The sequence below is a fragment of the Dermacentor andersoni genome, chromosome 11 (assembly GCF_023375885.2).
Source record: "Dermacentor andersoni chromosome 11, qqDerAnde1_hic_scaffold, whole genome shotgun sequence".
Classification (NCBI taxonomy): Eukaryota; Metazoa; Arthropoda; class Arachnida; order Ixodida; family Ixodidae; genus Dermacentor; species Dermacentor andersoni.
In genome coordinates, this window is record NC_092824.1 from 28,769,611 (window position 1) to 28,787,776 (window position 18,166).

Below are 18,166 nucleotides of genomic sequence, written 5' to 3' on the forward strand. Positions count from 1 at the left end.
TAGGTTAATTCTTATTTAGATTTCTGAGAAGACTAGCTCAACTGGATTAATACTTGCTTACGTATGTAGATCCTTGTCTGATTTGGCTATTCCAACTTTGGTAAGAACTGAATGCAGGGCCCCTAGTCACTGCAACAGAATAACTGCTAATCACACCCTTCCTGCCTTTATTTCACCTACTATATGCACCAGCTTCTTCTCCGCGAATGAGCGTAGAGGTAAATGAGCTATGCACACATAAAAACGCTGCCAAGAAAATTAGTTGCTGCTCTGAAGACAAGTGGCCTTTTTGAAATGTCGGCTGCATCAAGATCCCCTGTTCCAACACTCTTGATCCAGGCTCATGTTTTCTAATGCAGGACTTATCGCATTGTTGTGTTCTGTGATTATCTTTCTCGCCGCTTTCGTTTGCATGAAAATTTACCAGTACAATTTGTTTCTTTTATTAGGAGCAATTTTATACATGTAAGGCACGTGGAGTCAATACCAACTTTCACCAGCAAAGAGTGTAAGGCGAGTGGTTGAACAACATAAAATTGCTTCTCGATCTAAATAACTTGACTAAATTTTGCACCTATTTTTACATATGTGCAATTCACGCATAGCACAAAATGAAAAGTATTGTACCTTTTCAGCTATGTAAAGGTGTAGGCCAGACAATTTCCTCACTAGCGACCTCTTGCTACTGGTATTAACTGTCTTCATGACATTTGCATTATAGGACATGTACTATCGAATTCAAAAGTTCACAGCACGTGAGAGCGTCGGCCAAATTGTATCTCTGCGCTATCAGCAGGGTTCCGCCACGCTATCATTTGCGTTCAAGACCACCGGAAAGCGTGGATCACGCATGCATTTTCCGAATGCAGAGGTCAGCGTGGCTGATCTTGGCAGAGAGCGCAGCGATAAAATTCGGCTCACACTCACGCGTCTCCGGCACATTCGTTCCCGTAAGTAACTTCTCCAAACAATGAATGTGATCTGAAACGTATTGCAAGCAACACCGGTGTTTTAACTGTTCGACCGCATAGCACTGATTCAGAACGCATTCTTCCGTTTTCCAAATACGGGAAGCACCTGTATTGTAACGGTTGAACCGCATCGTACAGATTCAGAATAGAGAACCATCCGTTTTCTAAAGACGAAAGCACTCTCATATTGTAGTACGGTCTCTGTCTTATGGCTGTCTGTGCTATAGAAATGACTGCTTTTTATTTACAGAAGAGTGTTCAGTCAAAAATAACAGCAAGTTTTGCCGTAATAGAAGGGCAATTTTTCGCGCAATGCTGGCAGACAGAAATAAATCTTACTCGATGAGTGCAAGCCCTCGCTGTCAAAACGAGGACGTGGGGAAGAGCGACAGCAACAGCGAGCGAATTGACCTGCGTGCTGCCTGTCGCTTCAACGGGAACTATGCGGCGACAACACGGCGTACACGAAGCTATGGGCCTTCGGAGGCCTAGACTCTGCACTCAATAAAGATCGCTTTCGAGGTAGGGCCCGCACTACCACTCGGCTCACTACTTGCTCCAGATCGCTTTCAAGATAATGCTCGTGCGGCCACATCATACGGAGTGGAAGACTGCGTGTTTCCTTCCCGCCTTGCTCCCTTGCGTGCGCGAGATGAAGTCAGGCTGCATACCCCACGTGACCACGGTGTTACCGCACTTGGGCATTATACGGAACATCACGGCCAGGACGATGGAAAAAATGCACCTGGAGTGTCCTTATAATTCCTATCACAATTAAAATATTCATATTTCAGAATAGTGACTGTGCGATACTTAGAGCCATTTGAATATGAGCTCATTTGATTCTTTATTGAAAGTTTCGATTGTCTGCACACTTCTGTTAAAGAGCAAAGTATTTATAATAAAGCGCATATGTGATAGAAAGCAGGAAAATCCTGCACACAGGAGTGGAATCGGCAAGCAATTTCGGAGCCCGCTAGGTACAGGTCTGTAGTGCCGGGCCGTAAATACCTGGAATGTAAGCGCTGTACAGTGCAAACCTCTATACTTACGCGTAAGGAATAAAATGGCGCACTTCTAGTGGCGCATTAGCTGCAGGTTTTGCAGCGCTGGTTAGGAATATTAGCATTGAGGTCTTGAGGGGACACTTGTGGAAAGTATAGATCAAAAGTTTTCAGAAGAGTGGGCAATTTTTCCAGTTGGTGTGCATTTTCTTTCGGCTTTGCTGGGTTAACCTTAAGTATCCGAATTCTACTGAAAATAAAGCACCGCAGGGTCGTGAGTCCTGTATACATCCACTCCGTTTATAAGAAAAATGGGGCAAAAGATACTCCCGTCATAGCACTCTCAAACTAGCCCACTATCCCCCCCTCCCCCAAGAACGAGGACACACACACAAAAGGAATCGTAAGGACGTTGTGCGCCCTTGAATTTGTTATTTAGATGCAAAATCCTGGCTTTTGCTTGCGAGTAGGAGATCGTTCCGCGCTGTGTGCGAGGCGCGCCCTCAGAAAGCCGTTCTGCAGTTACTCGGGTAAGCGTTTGACGAATTGGTCCAAAGTGTAAACGACGACCACCTGTAGAAAACGTAAGAACAAATATTACGCCGTATCAACACACTTGCTGGAAAGTCAGGCGGAGCCTTAATTTTGTTTGCAACAAGTAAAAAGAAATGTTATTCCTACAACCACACCCCGCATGCGATTTCGATTGATGTGCAAGTACACCCGAGCAACAGCTCAGGTTCTACAACGCCAGATGTTTTCTGACACTTGGCTTCTTAGTAATGAGTACTTAAGTGTTCGTATTCTTCGCGGCATTTAGCAGAGTATTGAACGCTTTCCTACACGGAAAGACGAAGAGAATCCCCGGCAATTTACACACGCAACCACGAAGGTCACTCGTTTCAGAATCTATCTAATTATGATGACATCATCACTGGAATCACTCCAGTCTTTATTACTGTTTCAGTGCTCGGCCCACTTTACATAAACATTCTCTGCGTAATGTCCCCAGATTGATATAACACTGATTCCGTGATAAGCTGTGTAGTATGAGAGCTGTACCCGTCATCGGTTCAGTTTACCAATACACTCTGTGCATGATCTGCCCAGTTTGCTATTACATTGTCTTCGCGATTGCCTTTTATAGCGAAGCTGTATATGGCTGGACTTCCGTACAATTTTTTTCTACGTAAACAAAAAATATCATCATCAACGACTCATACACGCGTAAGCATTCATACTTCCGTAGGTAAGCAACTGTGCAGTGGCCCATAGCCCCGTAAGGCAGAGGCTACAAACACTCAACAATGTGAAGCGAACAGGGCTTAAATTCTTTCTAATCCCGCATACTACATAGAGAACAGCATGTCCAAGACTGTCATCATCAATGGCTAATAATGAATGATTGAAAACAGATTCATCAATGACCGCCGTGAGGAATCACTCATACCCATGTAAGCAGGTAAAAAACAAGCAAATGACTCATAGTCCTGTAATGTTCATGGCTGCTCACTTTGCGATAATTAGCTGCGATGACACTACCCCTGTTGTCGTTGTCGGTTATTTCAATGTGGATGAGTTGTTACCCAATAGGGAGCGATTTACGCGTTCCGTGCTGCAGACATCCCTTGCGAAGCCCCACCAATCCGGCTCACCCAACCAACCATCGGCCCACGTGCATCGATTAGTCATTATGAGACAATGTGATTGCAGTTGTGATTGAAATAATGACCACCGATGAAGAGAATCAATGAGTTCGTAGCTTTCTTCAAAATTATGTGTCACCTGCGTGTCATGTGCTGAACAGCTTCGCTGGTAAAACACCTTCGCAGAGTGGATTGGCTCATAAGTTTTTACATTTAGAACTTCTTTGTAATTGGCGCAATTTACAATTGCACTGTCTCCGCCTTCTGCCGAGCTTGGTATTACACTGTTTCCATAATCGGCCTTTTTACTATAAGATATATCTCCGTGATCGGCGAAGTTTACAGCCTGACTGAGCTTGTGCGATTACGAGCCTCTGACAGCGCTGGACTGCTTGAGACTGTTATGGGGCATAAGATTTTGTTCGTACAGCTTCGGAAGGTTTAACCTGCACTCTAAGAGCTGCCAGAATTGCGTTTGTTGTCCGCGTAGTGGTCAGATCTTTGCTTGGGCCATCCCAAGAAGCTAAGAGTGAAAGGCTGTGTGAAAAAGATGCTCGTGGCGTTTCCTGCCATGTTTTCAAAGTTGCCGTGTACTTCTGCGGATTTTGCGAGTTCCAGGTGGCATGTATTGTGCACTCAGCAGCTATCGCGTCTGTTACGTCGGTGCTTTGAGTGCCTTCATTCGTGCTTTTCATGAACCGTGAAAATGCTGCACTGTTAGTCTTCGTACTTTAGAAGGTAAGCACAACACTGAGCCCCACAGTCATGCTTTCCTTCATGAGTTTCGCAAAATCTGCCATGCTCATTGCTGCATGTGTATTGTGGATTTCTCTTTTAAAGCGAGTGAAGTTTGTTTACGAAGAAGCATGTATCGCATATCGGATTTTTCTCGCTTGTAGTAGCGGGATTGGTACACAATCGTACCTTCGCCGATTAGTCCTTCTGCTTTCAATTTAAATTGTGTGCATTTAGGAGTGTAGGATTTGTAGATGGTGCAGACATGCTCTGTCGTAGATACCCATATCCCGTATCGTAGACGGTCTGACGAGCTTGAAGCATAACGGCGGGTGCTTTCTGCGTTCGCGGGAATTCCGCTATAAATTTTACAGACACTGAGCTAGCGTAATTACTGTTGTTAAGCGGCACGAATAGCGAGAGTGCCGAGATGGTCATTAGCGTGACCATCTTGGAGGCCACGCTAATGAATTCGCTGGGTAGTGCGGTTAGCTAATAGCAGTCGACGGCAGCCAGGAGGAAGACTTCCGGTCATAAAGCTTTCGAGCGAAACCTGCGACAGTCCCTGACAGCTGGATCACGTGGCTGTGACGTACCTTTTATTCAGGTCTAGTCAGACCGGAAGCCGTAGACAGTTTGCGAACAGTCAGGGACAGGATAATCAAAGAGGCGCATTGTTTAGGTTATCAGCCCAGCGTGCTAGTACACAACCTTCGTGATCGGCCTTTTACTTCAAGAGTTGTCTACGTGATCAGAGGAATTTACATTTTCAGCCTGATCTGCTCAGCTTCATATTAAATTGTCTGCATGATCCGCCGTTTTACTAAGGGAGCTTTCTCTGTGATGGGCGCAGTTTACAATGATACTGTCTCCGCGATTTGCCTAGTTTCTTATTGCACTGTCTCGTGATCGGCCCAGTTAAGTGTTGCACTGTCTTCATGATTAACCTAGATTCATGTTACCCTAACTACTTGATCGCCTCTGTTTTCAATTGTACTATCTCCGCGATCGGCCCGGCTTATTTTACACTGCCACCGTGATGGACCCAGTTTGCATCACATTCTCTCCTTTATCGGCAAAATTTACTTTGACATTGTATCTGTGATCAGCCATGTTTACAATTACACATGTTGCATGATCGACGGTGTTTTCTGTTACATTCTTTCTATGGTCGGAAAACTTCACTGTTTCACTATCACCGTGATCGGCTCAGTTCGCTGCTGTGCTCCATCATCGGTAAAGTTTACTTTTACGCTGTCTCCGTGTACAGCCGTACACGTGTCGATTTTTGTCGATCATGACAGCAGGGTAAGAGAAAACTGAGTCGATCATGGAGACGATGTTATAGTCAATTCAGCCGAGTTGACTATAACATCGTCTCCATGCTCGACTCAGTTTTCTCTTACCCTGCCGTCATGATCGACAAAAATTGTTATTACACTGCCTACGTTATTGGCCCTCTGTACTGTGACTGCTGCCTGCCTGATCAGCCCGGTTTGCTAAAAGGGTTGCCTCCGAAATCGGCGCAGTTTACTGCTGCATTGTTTCCGCGATCGGCCTTGTTTACAATAACAGTTGTCTTCGACATCATCGAGGATACTATTACATTGTCTCCATGATCGGGCCTCATTACTTATGCAAATGTCTCCGTCTTCAGCCCGTTTACTGTTACACTGTCTAAGTGATTGACCTGTTTACTATTACACAGGCGCCTCGATCGGCCCTTAATAGCCGGTGTGAGACCGATGTAGCAGACGATCCAGATCCCCAGAAGAAAGTTAAACACTCGCCCTAATCCATTACGCTTTGTGTTCCTACTAAAGTAAAGACATGTGGAAACAAATTTAGCACAAGAGTTTACTCGGCGAAAACTACCAGGAGGCAACACGTCACGTCCTAATATTCGTACCATCCGTTAAGTGACGCGAGCATTAGGAAAAGAATGTGAAATGTAGGTAACATATAAACGTTTATTTTTTTTTATTCCCGCGTAATCGGAAACGTTTTGCGTATAAAGGAAGTTATGGTACGCGACCTTTCTTTATTGCCTTACTCAGGGACAACGAAACGACGCGCCACCGAGGCCAGACCACAGGGCGGCTGCACATCCGAGCGTTTGGCGGTCCGGCGTGCTGTGTATCCATTTTCTGCGTAGCTTGCGCCAACAGTTTGCTGGGCATGTTTGTTTTTTTATTTAACAAGGGAAAGGTTTTGTTTGGCATAGTGCGCTACATTTGAAGCAGTGTATGTATAGGAGACGTTGGCCCCAAAAGTCGCTGTGACGAAGTTACCGGAAAACAGGTCGGCCGCTGTAGCGCAGTTAGTTTGGAGTGTACTGAATCTCACAGGGCAAAACGTTGTGGCATTTTTTGTGGGAGCCAGCAGTATGTAGCTTATTTCGGGACGTTTAGGGCACGCTGGCCGCACCGGCAGATGTGACGTATGTCATCATCATCAGCAGCAACAGCAGCCTATTTTTGATGGCAGCTGCAGGACGAAGGCTTGTGCCCGCGATCTCCAACTGCTCCTGCCTTGCGCTAGCTGATTCCACTTTGCGTCAGTTAAAGAAAGGTAAGTCTATCGTTGTCGTGCGGTTATTTTCAAGTTTACTGAATCTTACGGGATGACGTTTGCAACGTTTTTGTAGCCCCGCAATAGCACCGAGCTTCTTTGGGCACTCACACCTGACGAAAAAGGGAAGAGTGTTCCTTAGGAGAGATAACACGGGAGATTGATACTTGCGCGGGCAGAGAGCCGACCAAACGATAACGCGGATGAGCTCAATAAAAAGAAATTGAACGTTGAAAAATTACGTATTCTGATTGATTGAAATACGCTTTGTAGTCTCACATTTCTAGAAGGCATTCTGCGAATGTCTGGCATGGAGCCTGTGTTGCAGCCATATCTCCACACGAGACGTCTCAGCGCGTGAATGGAGGTCAAATTACGCTTCAACGGGAAATCTTTAAAAAAAAACAGGAAATGAGGCCTGGGAATGGGGCAGTACTTGGAAATTATTTAAATTTTTTGCCAGGTAACTTTTTTTCAATGCCATATTTGTAAAAGCGAATTACTTTTGTTCGTGATGTCGGAAACTTATTACTTTCGCACGTTTTGCCTCTACATGTAGTTTAACTATAAGATTCAAATACCAAAAAGGCACCTGCCTGCAATTTACTTTTCTTCAGCTGATACGGTCGGATGAAGTTTCATGCAGGAACTCCGGCAGTTTACCGGGGTGCCACAACAAGAATGAAGCAATAATCGAGAAGAAAGAGGATTTAACAAGCGGCCCCATTCTTGTGTTAGTCGTATCATAAGAATTCATATCATAAAAAGATTAATAAGGATATAGCTGGTAACATACAGAAATTCTATAGCATTAACAAGAGGGTGGCAGGTCTTGTTGTGAAACTTAATAAGACGTACAAATTGAAGGTCGTACAGGTCTACGCCTCTACATGCAGTCATGATGACCAGGAAGAGGAAAGCTTCTCTAATGACGTGGAATCGGCGATGCGTAAAGTCAAAACAAAATACACCACACTGATGGGCGACTTCAAAGCCAGGGTAGGCCAGAAGCAGGCTGGAGACAAGTAAGGAGCGGAATGTGACGTAGGCTCTAAGAATAGCAGTGGATATTTATTAGTAGAGTTTGCAGAACAGAATATAATGCGAAGAATGAATACCTTCTTCCACAAGAGGGTTAGCCGAAAGTGGACCTGGAGGAGCCCGGCATCATACCAGATGTTGACGTGCTCGGCAAGGAGCGCTGCAGTGACCATAGGATGCTAAGAACTCGAATTAGCCTAGACTTGAAGAGGGAACATAAGACACTCGTACATAAGAAACCGATCAATGACTTAGCGGTAAAAGGGAAACTGGAGGAATTCCGGATCAAGCTACCGAATATGTATTCGGCTTTAACTCAGGAAGAGGACCATAGTGTTGAAGCAATGAACGACAGTCTTATGGGCATATTATGAGTGTGCAATAGAAGTCGGAGGTAAGTCCGTTAGACAGGATACTAGTAAGCTATCGCAGGTGAAGAAAGATCTGATCAAGAAATGCCAATGTATGAAAGCCTCTAACCCTACAGCTAGAATAGAACTGGCAGAACTTTCCAAGTCGATCAAGAAACGTAAGACACCTGACATAAGGAATGATAGTATGGATGGAATTGAACATGCTCTCAGGAATGGAGGAAGCCTAAAAGCAGTGAAGAAGAAAATCCGAATAGGCAAGAATCAGATGTATGCGTATGTAAGACAAAGCCGGCAATATCATTACTAATATGAATGAGATAGTTGAAGTGCCTGAGGATTTCTATAGAGATTTATGCAGTACCAGCGGCAGCCACGACGATAACGGAGCGAGAATAGTCTAGTGGAATTTGAAATCTCACAAGCAAAGCCGGAAGAAGTAAAGAAAGCCTTGGGAGCTATGCAATTGGGGAAGGCAGCTGGGGAGGATCAGGTAACAGCAGATTTGTTGAAGAATGGTGGGCAGATGGTTCTAGAAAAACTGGCCACCCTGTATACACAATGCCTCATGACCTCGAGCGCACTGGAATCTTGGAAGAACGCTAACCTAATCCTAATCCATAAGAAAGGGGACACCAAAGACTTGAAAAATATAGACTGATCAGCTTACTGTGCGTTACCTACAATGTATTTACTAAGGCAATCGCAAATAGAATCCAAAGGACCAGGCAGGATTCCCTAAAGGCTACTCAACAATAGACCCTATTCACACTATCAATCAGGGTATAGAGAACTGTGCTGAATATAACGAACCCTTATATATTGCTTTCATTGATTACGAGAAAGCGTTTGGTTCTGTCGAAACCACAGCAGTCATGGAGGCATTACGGAATCAGGCTGTAGACGAGCAGTCTGTATAAATACGGATAGATATCTATAGCGGCTCCACAGCCACTGTAGTACTCCATAAAGAAAGCAAGAAAATTCCAATGAAGAAAGGCGTCTGGCAGAGAGATACGATCTCTCAATTGCTATTCACAGCGTGCTTACAGGAGGTATTCAGAGACCTGGATGGGGAAGAATTGAGGATAAGAGTTTATGGAGAATACCTTAGTAATTCGCGATTTGCTGATGATATTGCATTGTTCAGAAACTCAGTGGACCAATTGCAATGCATGCTCACTGGCCTGGAGAGCCAGAGCAGAAGGGTGCGTCTTCAATTTAATCTGCAGAAAACTAAAGTAATCTTCAACAGTCTCGGAAAAGAACAACCGTTTACGACTGGTAGCGAGGCACTGGAAAAGGTAAGGGAATACGTCTGCTTAGGGCAGGTAGGGTGACCGCAGATCCGGATCGTGAGACTGAAATAATGGAAATGAAAGTGAACGAAAAAACAAGTTGCCGCAGGTGGGGAATAATCCCACAACCTTCACACTTTGCGTGCGATGTTACACCATTTGAGCTACCGCGGCGCCGTTTCCCCATCCACTTTATTGGGCATTTATGTTTCCTAGTAAAACCCTGGGACTGTTAGCCAAGGCCACCACTCACAGACCTTAGTGGTGGATCTTTCGGTATTTTCGTATATTTCCCGGCTTAACGCACTATCCAAAATTTTTTTATCATCAAAAAATAAATCATTCTTTTCTAAGGGAGACCACGTTTATGTAGTTTTTCGACAGCCACTGCAACTATCATGTGACGGCTCCGTGAATTGCAAGTGCTTTTTTACATTGCATTCTTTATACAGCGAAACGTTTTTCTCATGTTATGATACGTTAATGAGAAAAAAAAAAGGAAAAATGAGGGAGCAGATCCAACTAGTTGAAATATGTAGGCGGCGAAGCTCTGTATGAATGCACCAAGAGTCGAAACATGAGCACATGGAGAGACACACAATTTACACGAGTCCCTCAATTAAGCGGAGTTTATGTTTACGAGTGTCTACGATGGACACCTTGAACGCATCATGGCTTCAGAGGCAGCATGCGCAAACGTGTGTAGCACAATTCCATTCCATTATATTGGCAAAAAGAGCTTACCTCGTCTTTACTGAGCAGTTTGTGGATTGATGCATGGATGGATGTTATGAGTGTCACCTTTGGAAGGAGATGGTGGGTTGCGACACCAAACCCTTGCTATTATAGTGCCTAATGTCCTACTTAGGCTAAAGAAGTAAAAAAAAAAAACTCAGGATGAATTCCCATAACGAAATTTTCTGATCCCCTTTGTGAACTTTGTTTTTGAATTTCTGCGTTTTTTGTAGTTTCCCTACTTTAATTACACCAATTTTCCAATCGCCTCCTACTAATCTCTATTGCGGGCATGTTTGCATGTCCCCTAATCTCGCTGAACCCAAGGGACTCAAGGAGTCCAGTGGTGCCTGATTCGACCACTGGGCAGACATCATTTCATTCTAATAAAATATGCGCCATCGTTTCCCTAGCTTTAACGCAGCAAGCATACGCTAATTTTTCCTTCTTATATCTCGCTTTTTAGGTGTGCGTTCTAAGGCATCCTGATCTCGCTTCGAAAAGTAATCAGCTTCCCTTATAATTATCATAAATTGTTTCTTTCCTTATTTCGTATTTGTCCTCTTAAACAGTTACTCATGGCGGTTTTTTATTCCATTGCCGCCACCCATGAGAAATATTTAACCTCTCTGACTTTCCGCTTGACGAAAAGAACTAGCTTCCTAGTTCTTTTCCTCCCCTGTGAATCGATGTTTTGTTGTGTACAAATACCTCAAGACTCTCTCTGCCCATTTACTTTCTTCCATATTGCGCAGTTGCTCTTCATAATCAATTTTCCTGCTAGCTTTCCACACTTCAAATCTTGTTCAGCCCATATCACCCTGCACAGCGTCATTTTTTGTCTTTACGTGAGCGCCCAATGCTAGGAGTCCCACTGACAGAAATGCGCGAAGCACCCAGATTTGCGAACCACTCATACACAGACCTTCTATGTGGTGCAAGAAAGTTATTGAAGAAGTAGAATTTCTCTAGTTAAAATGCATAGAAAAATCATGAGGTATGACACACACGCAACCTACAGAGATGATAGCGCAGAATTGCAATTTAAATACACGAGGAAACAGAATTATGTTACGCGAACACTCAAACAAATCCCTTCTCCAACGATACTACATTACACTGACAGGCCACGGCATCCACCGTTTGCCTGCTGGCTCACGAATATCTTGGAGGCCACGAAACGGCGCTTCGGGTTCCTTGCAACACCTCCAGATGGCGATAGCCTTAGCCACATGTGAAGCCTATGTGGCCTCTGCCACATAGGCCACGTTGGAATAGTGCCCAAGCTGTAGCTTCCTCTTAAGAGGAACCTTTAGCTCCGATGCAACTCCGAAGCTCGGACTCAACTCAAATACAAGTAAAAAGCAAGAACGCTTTTCTGAGAAAACCTCTTCACCGATTCTAAAGAACTTTATTGCATTTGAGAGGGAAAGTTAAATTTTAGTGAATGCTGGAAACGTAATTTCGATTTACGGTCTGCTTTTTGTTTCAAAATTTCAAACGTTCAAAATTTCGGAAGTAAGAAAAATAGAAGCAAACAGTTTACAAATATATAGCTGTCCATCAACAATATATATCGGGATTCTGTAAACGGGATCCATTAGATCATTCAACCGGACGAATTCGATGTCTCTATACCGTTACGGGAAGGAAGAAGCGTGAGCCTATTAACAGATGGCTTTTAATGGCTGAGCCAACAAGCGCAGAACAGCGAACTCTTCTTCTTCGTCTCCAAGGCCACCATCAGCGTCCTCTTCTTCCCATATTACCGACTGTGACGTCACCCCGTCGGAAAAAGCACCTTATTGGTGCGGCTCATCGGTCCGAGAAAGGTAAGGTTTGAAACGGCTGACGTGGATGATGTCAGAGAGAGGTGAAAGTACCGTGGCATCCAGCGGAGACACTTCATATGGGACAGGGGTCACCTGGTGAAGGATGCGGTAAGGGCCATAGTATCGCGATAGCAATTTCTCAGAAAGACCAACACGCCGAGTTGGATACCAAAGTAGTAAAAGAGCACCTGGTTTGTAGTCTACGTCCTGATGGCGCTGGTCGTAACAGCACTTCTGGCGTGTCTCTGAAGCAGAAAAACGAATGCGAGGCAATCTGGTGTGCTTGCGTCGCTGTGGCTATGACATCCCGAGTGTGGTCGGAAGGAGAGTCTCGAAAGGCAAAGTCGGCGCACGGCCGAAGAGGATATAAAAGGGAGCATAGCCAGTTGTGTCGTGGCGCGAGGAATTGTAGGCGAACGTGACAAATGGTAGAGCAATGTCTCTGTCGCGGTGATCGCAGAAAACATACATTGCTAGCGTGTCAGTTAATGTGCAGTGCAGGCGTTCCGTAAGACCGTTAGTTTCAGGATGGTAAGCGGTAGTAAGTGTGTGTTTAGTAGCACATGATCAAAGTAGGTCATCTATGAATTTGGCAAGCTAATATCTTCCGCGATCGGTGAGAAGTTGACGAGGTGCGCCGTGGTGTAAGATAACGTCATGAAGCAAAAAATCAGCGACGTCTGTAGCGCAACTGGTCGGTAGGGCTCTAGTAACGGCATAGTGAGTTCTATAGTCCGTAGCGGAAGGCAATCCACCTATCTCCGTCATTCGATATAGGAAATGGTCCGATAAGATCAACGCCAACGCGAAAAAAAAAGGGAACGGTCGGTATATCCAAATGCTGCAGCAGACAGGCAGGAGGCAAAGCTGGCCTTTCCGATGTTGACACGATTCACACGCGGCAACATAGCGCCGGACGGAGTGGTGTAGCCGGGGCCAGAAAAACCGTCGCCGTATTAGGGCATAGGTCTGCGTGACGCCAAGGTGTCCAGCGGTGGGAACGTCGTGCAGTTGCTGCAGTACAATCTGTCAAAGATGAGAGGGAATGACGGTTAGGAGCTCGGGCCCGTCGGGATGCATGTTGCGGCGATACAGGATGCCATTTTCTAGCACGAACATGTGGAGGGATGGATCAGGCGGATCAGAGAGCAGGCGTTCGATAATGTGCCGTAGCGATTCATCGCGTTGTTGTTCAGTGCCAATGTCTTGCAAGGCAGAGAGCGAAAAAACGCAGGTCGGCGCGACATCCGTTAATCCGTCCGGTATATCGACGGGATGGCGAGACAGGCAGTCGGCGTCATGATGAAGACGACCCGACTTGTAGACCACAGTGTATGTGTATTCCTGCAGCCGTAGGACCCAGCGACCGAGGCATCCAGTGGGATCCTTGAGGGGGGAAAGCCAACAAAGGCCGTGGTGACCGGTGGTAACTGTGAATGGTAGAATGGTGGTAACTGTGAATGCAGGGTCGAGACTTGCCCACCGCCCAAATGAGGGTGACACTCGCGCTCAGTAATCGAGCGGGAGGGAGGAGGCGGCTGGCGTAGGCGATAACGTGGTTGCGCCCAGATTGGCGTTGAGCGAAAACTGCGCCGATGCCGTAGCCACTGGCATCAGTGCGGATTTCTGTCGGAGCAGAGGCGTCAAAATCGGCGAGGACAGGAGGTACGGTGAGCAATGTGATGAGCTGTGAGAAAGCAGACGCTTGTTCAGAGCCCCGACAGAAATAAACGTCTTTCTTCAGGAGGTCAGTCAGGGGACGGGCAACAGGGGCGAAATTTTCCACAAACATGCGAAAGTAAGAGCAAAAGCCAGCAAAGCTGCGAACATCTTTGGCACAAGTTGGTATGGGAAAATTCTGTACAGCATGAACTATAGCGGGGTTGGGGCGAATGCCTGGCGAATCGGCGAGATGTACGAGCGTGGTTATCTTGTGGTGATCGAAGAGGCACTTGGACGAGTTGAGCTGCAAGCCAGCGGCGCGAAAAACAGAAAGAACAGATGAAAGTCTCTCAAGATGAGTCGCAAAAATGGAAGCGAATACGATGACGTCTTCCAAGTAGCACAAAGAGATGGACCATTTCAAACCACGCAAGAGCATGTCCATTATCCGTTCAAAAGTCGCCGGAGCATTCCACAAGCCACAAGGCATTACCCGGAGCTGACATAGGCCGTCTCGTGTGAGGAATGCGGTCTTTTCACGGTCAGTTTCATCCACGGCAATTTGCCAATATCCAGACCGAATGTCTATCGCTGAAAAATAAGTGGCACCGTGGAGACAATCCAGAGCATCGTCAATGCGGGGAAGTGGCTATACAATTTTCTTGGTGATCGTGTTTAGGTGACGATAGTCAACGCAGAATCGCCAGATGTTATCCTTCTTTTTGACGAGAACAGCAGGGGAAGCCCACGGGCTGGAAGAGTGTTCAATAATTCCTTTGGTGAGCATCTTGTTTACCTCGCCGTGGGTAACTTGTCGCTCAGAGGGCGACATCCGATATGGGCGTCGGCGAACAGGTACTGCATCGCGGGTATTTATATGTTGCTTCACCACTGTAGTTTGACACAAAGGGCGATCGTTCAGGTCGAAATTTTCGGAGTACGACTCGAGGAGGCCACGGAGCTCTGCGGCTTGTTGGGTTGGGAGGTCCGGTGGAATCATCGTAAGGTCGTCGGTCGGAGCAGATGCAAAAGGAGCAGAATAAGCATTGGTCGAAGAAGGCGCAACAGATAGAACGGACATGTGGCACTCGTGCGATGGTGGCAATGTGGTAAGAGACATGCCTCGAGGAAGTACTTGTAGGCACTGTCCGAAACTTCGGATGGGAAGACATGTCTGATTGTCCAAAACAGAAACGATGGGGTGTGGGAAGGAGACATTGTGAAAAAGCAGGACTGAAGGCGCGGGAGTAAGGACATAGTCTCCGTCAGGTACAGGTAGGCAGGTTAAAACAGGGATTTAGGTTGCTTAGAGATGGCAGGCGAATAAAATTCGCAGAACAAAGCTAAGTTGGAGCTTGAGCAGGAAGGTCAACAGGAACAGGTAGGGGTAGGTGAAGTTGTAAAACACCAGCTGAGCAGTCAATCCGAGCACAATGGGCGGCCAAAACGTTGAGTCCGAGGATCACATTGTGAGGGCGACGTTCGAGCCCACTAAACAGAACGGACGTGTGGCGACCGGCGAGACTGACACGAGCAGTACACATTTCAAGCGCAGCCGGATTTCCGCCATCGGCGACCTGGAGCAGTCTAGTCAGTGCAGGAGTAAGTACTTTCTTCAAGCGCGTTCGAAGCTCCGCACTTATGATGGAAATTTGGGCTCGAGTATTGATGAGTGTTGTAACGGGCAAACCATCCACGTCCACGTCCAGAAGGTTCCGATCCATAGGCAGGGTCAGCTGAGGAATTTGAGGCCGGGGTTCTAAAGCAGCGTCACCTCCAGGAGCTGCCCCAGTTAATTTCCCGTCGGAGAGCGGCGACGGTAAGCTGGGGAGGCAGAGCGACGCATCTGGGGCCAACGGGAGCGGTGAATGTGTTGTGACGGCGAGCGAATAGTCGCGGTGGCTCGAGCATTGTCTGGCGCGTCTTCAACCTCAGTGGAGAGTGATGGCGGGCGAGGATTCAGTGGGGAGCGGCGGTAGACGGGAAAGCTTAGTCGACAGTGGGCTGGCCAGGAACTTCGACAGTGGCGAGAGATGTGGCCCACACGTCCACAGTAAAAGCAGATGGGTATATCGTCATGTGTGCGCCATTTGGCCGGTTTCGAATATTGACCGTATTGGCTCCGGTGAACAGGGGCAGAGGCCGCAGACGAAGCAAAGTCAGGACGGCTGGCGGAGCAGATGGACGGAAGATCCACATTGGCAAGTTCTTAGCGAATGACCGACTGGATGAGAGACACAAGCGGCCGGGAATCGTCAAGGCATTGCGTCACTGGCGTGGCAGGAGACGCTGTCTCAATTTCTCGCCGAACGATACGTACGACATTCTCACAGGAGATGGGCTCACGCGGTGGGCAAATGTCTTCGCACGTCGATGAAGCAGCGGTATTGGGTAGACGCGTGAAGTGTTGAACAATGCGGCGACTCTTCGCTTCTTCAAAGCGGCGACATTCGTTATTGATCTCATTGACCGTTGTTATGCTCTTGTAAAAAAGCAGGTTAAACGGCTCATCCGCGATGCAATTTAAAACGTGGCGGACCTTGTCTGCCTCTACCATATTGTTATCCACTTTGCGGCAAAGAGCGAGGACATCCTGCATATACGCCACGTAAGATTCAGTGGACGTCTGTGCACGAGTCCCAAAGTATCTTCTTCGGAGCACGTTGGCGGCCGCTGGGAGTGGCGAACAAATTGCTAAGCTTCTGTTTACACTCCTCCCAACTCGACTCATAATTTCTTCGTGTGTTTCGAACCAGATTCGTGCGGTTTTCTTGAGGTAGAATATTATATTAGCCCGCAGAAGCATGTTATCCCACCTGTTGTGTGCGCTGACCCATTCGTAATTCTGTAACCAGTCATCGACGTCAACATTGTCAATCCTAGAAAACATGCCAGGGTTGCGAGGCTCGGCCGAGATGATCGTCGGTGGTGAGGACGGGGCCGTGGTTGAACTCTCTCCTTCGGATGAAATGGCGGCCAGGTTGCGTCCGCTGCGGAGCTCCGTCTTGCACAAGTGATTACCCAGCACCTCCACCAATGATGTTACGGGAAGTAAGAAGCATGCGTCTATTCACAGATGGTTTTCATGGCTGAGCTAACAAGCGTAGAGCAGCGAACTCTTCTTCGTCATCTCCAAGGCCACCATCAGCGTCCTCTACCCACATTACCTACTGTGACGATGTCATGTGAATCTGTTAATCTGTGTACAAGGGTCCTGCAAAAGCGGTATTTCCATATCATTACTTCTTTTCAGATTCATATGCCACATATCGACTTTGCCCGCTTTTCATGTATATAAGATGCTATTTACAGAACTGTGGTGTCATTTTTCTTTGCTGAGTTACAGAGTTTTCACAGTTAATAGTATCGCTTTCTGAAAATTTTCGCTTTTTGCCAATTTTCATTTAACATTCACGACCTAAACAAAAATGATAAACATCGGTCACTAGAATTTATGTTTTTCTTTATATTCAACAAAACTTCTCATGTTTGGCGCAGCGGTTGCCGAGAACAACGAATTCTCCTTCTACAAGGATGTAGATAGGAGCACCCGAGCTAAAGCTTCCTCATAAAGGCGAAGCTTAAGCGTCCTCCAAATTTTTCTGGCAGCTTCGAGGCGTGTGCGTGTTTTGAGGGTTTGCGCGGAAGCGTCTGGGGCTTTCGTGCGTGTTCTATTGTAACTGCGAGCATCTGTGTGTATGCGTATGTATGGGCGGGGTCAAACAAGCACGTGCAGTCAGTGTTTCTTTGTATGTGCATCTGTGTATACGCGTTCTTGCGTCCGTGTACGTCGATCTGTGGTTGTGTCTGTGCGATTGTGTGTTTGCGTGAAGATGCGTGCGTGCAGGTATATGGGTGTTCATGTTTTTAAGTGAAATTGCCTGTGTGTGTTCGTGCGTTTCTGTGTATGTGTGTGTTTATGCCTGTGTGTGCGTACGTGCGTGAGCCTGTGTTTGTGATTACGTATGTTCGTGTGTGTGTCCATGACTGTGCGTGTCAATAACTACGTGTATGTTTGTGTGCGTGCATGGATGTGCGAGCAGAAATGCGCAGTGTTAGGTGCGTGTTTGAACTTGTTTCGCACTGATATATAGACTGGCCGCCCTAAAAAGGCGACGGAAAAGCAATAATCGTAATCTGAATGCTGATGTAGCATGTACAGACAGGTGAAGTCCATTTATTGCGATCAGGCACTTAAGAGCATTAGGCAAGACGTTTATCATGGAACTTCTGTCTATTACCCCGATTGTTTTCCCGCCTTATTCTGTCTCTGATGTCCGCTGCAACATACTTCACGGCA

The 18,166-nt window shown here is 46.5% G+C and overlaps 1 long non-coding RNA gene across 1 annotated transcript in view; it reads right to left on the minus strand.

The window, feature by feature from the left end:
- Nucleotides 1-2,372: 2,372 nt before the first annotated feature.
- Nucleotides 2,373-18,166, minus strand: part of LOC129387586 (uncharacterized) — a 71,816-nt gene continuing 56,022 nt past the window's right edge. The window contains exon 4 of the long non-coding RNA XR_008614727.2: nucleotides 2,373-2,548. This is a non-coding gene — a long non-coding RNA (uncharacterized lncRNA). The remainder of the gene's footprint in view (nucleotides 2,549-18,166) is intronic.